The following is a 5,583-nucleotide window of genomic DNA, read 5'->3' on the forward strand; positions in this document are numbered from 1 at the left end:
ACCCAATGCGTACTGCCTCCTCAAAGTCATCACTGACCCACAATGGGATAGGGGTGCCCCACTACCTGTTTCTGGAAATTTCCCAGTCACATGCATTCTTCAGCAAATTTCCTAAACACTTTTCTCATACAAACCCTGGGACCCAGGAACGCAGGTCATTAATTCCTCAGCAACCAGTCTAACCAACTTCTCCACCAGCTAGGCCGTGCTTTGTAAATGAGGGGAGTGACCGACCTCCAGCAAGAAGGGTAGCTGTGAGTGAAGGTACTGGCAACAAGAAGTCGGCCTCCTTTTTTCAGGGTCCTGATGATGTTTTGATGTTTCTGTCAGCATCCCTCAAATGCTGTCCTGTGAAATCAGTCACTTCTGATGTCTAACAACCTTAAGCATCCATAGGGTGAACGGGGGAAGTCTCTCCAGATGATGCTGAAGTCCACACAGACCCAATAATCATCAGCACCAAAGTAAAGAGCCTGGTGGACCACTCCAGGGCCCTTCGCCTCCTGCACATGGCCATCAGCGAGCCCAGTAAAAGCACCATTCTCCTTACCTGGACAAAATAGTGAAACAGGGGCCTATATTTCTTGCTCTTTGAGATAGGTGCCAGGAAGTCTTTCAAGGATCTCATAGTCACTCTCCATCTTATGGAGGGCTCATAAACTGGCTTCTGTGAAAATCAGTAATTTTCCTCTGAAAAACATCTTTAATCTTCATATACTCCGTATCTGGATTAACACAGAGGACAAGGTTACTAAGATGTCTAGGGAGTGGTTATCTAAGCAACCAAAGATACAGTTTCATCTTCCTCCAAAAGGAAAGTTACAAACATTGAAGGATCTTGAACATCCTTGTATTTCTGGTGAGATTCAAAGTTGGAAAGTGGAATGTTGCGTGTGGTAGAGAAGGACATACCTCTACCCACAAGGCCTTTCTATCCACAGCTCTATCCACAAAGCCTTTGTTGTAGAGTTGTTTGAAGACCCACTAGACAGATTCCATGAATTGTGGATACAGAGTGTTGTAGTCATTGTCAAGTTCAATACACTGGCCAACCCTCCTAACAGCGGACTTCCAGGATATCCCTTCACAGATTGCTTGGCACTGATTGTTATGCTCTACAATCCCCGTTTTGACTATGTCCTCTGGTCCTCTGGTTCCCAGTATCTTAACAATATCATGTTCCCCACGTAAGCCACAAAAATCCCATCCAAATCTTCTGTCAGAATGAGACCCACTCTGGTGAGCATATCTGGTAACTATATCTTTCATTGTCCCTGCAAGTGTATGTTCATAGTGAAGCAGTCCAGTTGCAAAAGGAGGCCCATAATAAAATGTAGATCTGGGCCCATGTTTTGACTGCTTTAACCATTCCCAAAAACAGGGGCACCTGGGTGGCTCAGTCAAGTAGGCCTCCGACTTTTGATTTCAGCTTGGGTCATGATCTCAGACTGATGGGATGGAGCCCCAAGTTGGGCTCCATGCATGGAGGGGAGTCTGCTTGAGGTTCTCTCTGTCTCTCTCCCTATGCCCTTCCCACCCTCCGCTCTCTTTCTCAAATAAAGAAATCATGTTAAAAAATTAAAAAGAGACAGGCATGGCCTGGAAATGGACACAGGGTAGGAGCTATGGGGAGAGCTTGGAGTGTCCCTGCACATTCTTGATGGGTATCCAAGATTGTGAGGTCCCTAACTGTTCTTTGTGCCATTTCTCAGGCTTGTGCTCACAGAGTAGCTTTGAGGAATGTGGTAATACCTTCCTCTAGGACAAAGAGCAAGCTTGATTATTTTCTGCTATAAAAGATGTGGGTCCCCCAGGCTCAGTGTTCTCAGATGCAACACAAACCTACTGCATACACAGCATCCACTGAGGCCCTCCACGTTGCCCCTGTGGAACTTTGGGGGGAAAGGGAGGCGATGTAAACTCTGCTTATGCTGCTTGCTGTGCCCTGAGTAATAAAGTCCTTAGTCTCATCTTGGCCAGCATCCAGGAAACTGTAAGAGGCCAATTAATCACTGATCCACAGGAGAAATTCAAATGCCAGACCATGATGGTTTTGGCAGTGAGGATGTGTTGCTAAAGGAGACACGGCCTTTCTGGAAGAGGAAGGACCCTGTGGACCAGGCCAAGGGTTACGAAGAGACTCCCTGGCATATGTTAGTGAATCCTCTTCCCGCAGTGGTGGGTGGCAGGGTGAGGGGGGCTCCAGTGAGGGCCTCCCAGTGGCCTACCTGTTAATGAGATGAAGCAGGGAGAGATAGGATTGAAACAAACCCCCGGGACGGCGCTTTGGTTCTGGCTTACTCTCATCTGCGCAGGAGGTGGAAGGGATGTCATGACGGTGGGGTGACAGTATGGCTCTGGCTGCTGAGTCAAAGGACTCAAAAGCTGAAATAAATGGTATCGGTCGGTATGTTTGACACAGAACCTAACGTGAACCAAAAGCATTACACATGTATTTGGGTGAGCCATTCAAACCCAAGTGACCAAAAAACTTTGCTTGCTGACAAGGACCTGCTCTGTCCCTCTGTGCACCCCGATCCCTCTCCCCCCTCAGCTGCTTTGATGAAAAAGTGGAGTATGCTGGGAACTTCATGGAGGGATGGGCTCAGACGTTTGTAGCTCTGTAGGACCTGTCACCTTACCAAGCCTGTCACCACCTTACCATGTCCTGTGGATAGATGCAGCTGGGATGGCTGAAGGGACCAAGGAATGCAGTGTGGGACTGGGACAAAATGACCCCGGGCTCAGGGGCTCTCTGGGCTGACACTAGAGGTACATGGCCAGTGGTATGTCAACTCTACAGCCAGAAGGGAAGAGAAAAGAAAAGCCTACCGGCTGTCCCCACTGCTGTCCCATGGGCTAACCTTCCCCACCCCCAGCACCCTCTGTTCTCCTCCATCCCTCCTCCACACCCCTGCATCCCCCCAAAAGCCCCCCAACCTCCCCACCCCTCTGCCTTGGAATAGCATGATTTCCCAATGCCTGGGTGGGTTCAATCAGTTAAGTGTCTGCCTTTGGCTCAGGTCCTGATCCCAGAGTTCTGGGATCCAGTCCGGCATCCAGGTCCTTTCTGGGTGGGGAGTCCGCTTCTCCCTTTACCTGCTGCTCTCCCTGCTTGTGTACTCTCTCTCTCTGACAAATAAATAAAATCTTTTTAAAAAGAAGGGACGTGGATAGCATGATCTCCTATCTCCTGGCACTGTTGCTACAGCTCCTGATTGGCACACACTAAACTCCTTGGTCTGTTTTTCCCTAAGTTTAAAAAAAAAATCACCCAACTTCAACGGCTGGGCTCTGAGCAACGTTTGCAGTAGGGAAGGGAAATTAAAGCCGCCCTGTAGCTGGGATCTTTGGGCCAATGCTCTGCGTTGGGGATGCCACTGCTGAAAATATAATTGGTATTGGTGCTTGTTCAGGCTTGTGCTGTGAGCGCCCCTAAGTGTCAGCGCATTTGCCCATTCGGAGGCTGCTTCTTGTCCACAAGTGATTCCTGAGCACTCGAAATGGAACAAACTACAGGATTCCAAGAGGAGAAAGGTGAACGGGAAAATAGCCTCTTTGGCTGCAATTACGTAAAGGCCATTTCCAGGCACAACAGCGCCACCAGCCGGACACAGTCGTGAAGTACATCGCTTTAAAAAAAAAACAACAACAATGGAAAAAACCTTACTACTACCTTGTTACTGATCCATACTGGTCCTGTCACTTTACACCTGACGTCCCCCATTCTGGCATAGGTCAGCTTGGATTTGGCGGCTATCAAGAGAAGAGCACAAAAGGCCTTAACGGTCCAATGGAAATGCTTCATTCAAGAGCACAGCTGACCTGTCCCTAACATAATCCGAATTGTACATGGAAGGGTGGTGGCAATCCCTTTGGGGAGAACTCCCTTCCTCACTTCATCACCTGAAGCATCACTTGCTAGCTCAGTGGGGCCCTCGATTCACAGAGGGTCCCCCAAGTGCCTGCCTGGTTCGCTAGTGGTTTGGCTTCGCTCACCCCTGATGATGTCCACACTCAACCCCAGCACCAGCACAGCAGAATCAAAGGAGCCATGTTCATTCTGCTCAATGTGCAGAACTCAAGGCAGTGCTGATAGCTCTCGCCGATAGTTCCCCTGATGAAACGTGGCCCACTTTTACTGCCTTGTGTCTTGTCGTCAATGACCTAGCAGTCCCGTGGGGGAGACCGGCAGATCAAAGACATTTCTCACAGGAGCTGTGAACTGGAAACAGATCTATCTGCCAATCACACACCCCAGGTTGTTCACGGAGATGCCCAGGATAAGGACCCTTCTCTAGTATGACCTGCGGAATTCAGGCTGCCAACCCAGCCTGCACTGGCCATACACCTGCCACCATTGCCTAGACCTGTCATTGCACCAGACATGGCAATACAGTCACAATTGTGGACAGGGCACAAAATAGAGAACTGTCTGTTTCCATTGCAGAGGCCACTATAAAACTTGTGATGCCTCCCAGAAGTTAGACTGCTTGTCTCACTGTAAAAAAGCCATATCGCATGGGGCATTGCTCCTGTCTGCTCCTGGATGACTGACTACCTCTGAATGGGGGTCCATTTTCAGGTGATCATGTTCCTACCTTAATCTGACCAGGAGACTGGCCACATTTCTGTGGCCCTCGTAACTGAACCAAGTGAAGTTTTGGCTTTTCACTCTGTCTACAGCCTAACGGTGATGCACCCTTTGTTGCAAAAGCCACCCAACAAGGGACCCATAGTCAAGGTATCTGATGGCCATGCCATGCGCCTTGCCATCTGCAGGCATTCCATATTATTGGGCATTGGAATGCCTGCCTCAAAAATTACTCACAAGCCTCTGACCACCTCCCTCCTCTCCTTCTGGTCCACACACTTCAGTGAGACTGTGTGGTCACTGAGCATAGTTGTCCCCAGACAAGAATCATCCCTCAGCCATTTCTCCAGTAATGATCACGACAAAAGGGAGGGTTATATAGCCCTTTTCTGAAGACCTGGGATGCAGACTAGTCCTGGGAATAGTGCTTCCTTTTGTCCCCCAACAACCACCCCAGGCCAGCCTAGTTGGTACAGCCTCTGGTTGTCAGTCTGGCAGAGGGGATCTGGGGGATTCAAACTTCACTCTGGTTTAGCCCCCTGGATTCTCCAGTGGCTTTACACAAGCCTAGGTCATAAAGGTAATGATGACGTGGTTGAGGACACTGCTTGCCAGGTCCCCCTATGTGGGCCCACAGAGGCCAAGGTCAGAGATATAAGGGGTCTCTGTGCATTTGGTTCCACTCACACCTGACCCCGCCAGATAACAGGTCAGGGTACAGTAGGGAAAGCCTGGAGAAAAGGCGAAGTGCTAGCTACTGGAATGGACACTGGTCCCACAGGTACAAAGGCCCAGGGGTACCCCAGATGCCAGGAGGTGCAGGGAGGAAAGGGTGACTGACCTTCTCTGTGTCCCTCCAGTCCAGCCCTGCAACCTGGCAAAACCACCACCTGGTTTATACGAGTTACGTTTCAGCGGTCAGCCTGACCCCTTCTGGTTTTGGCGTCCTGTGTCCACGTGCTATGGAAACAGGAAACTCACATCCCCAT

At 49.7% G+C, this 5,583-nt stretch overlaps 1 pseudogene across 1 annotated transcript; it reads right to left on the bottom strand.

Moving 5' to 3' along the window:
- Positions 1-575: 575 nt before the first annotated feature.
- Positions 576-5,583, bottom strand: LOC308349071 (isoleucine--tRNA ligase, cytoplasmic-like; annotated as a pseudogene). The gene is made up of 2 exons: positions 5,576-5,583; positions 576-1,387 (listed from the first exon to the last, which is right to left on the bottom strand). The product of its transcript is annotated as an isoleucine--tRNA ligase, cytoplasmic-like (transcript).

This window comes from Martes martes (genome assembly GCF_963455335.1).
Source record: "Martes martes genome assembly, chromosome: 9".
In the NCBI taxonomy this organism is placed as follows: domain Eukaryota; kingdom Metazoa; phylum Chordata; class Mammalia; order Carnivora; family Mustelidae; genus Martes; species Martes martes.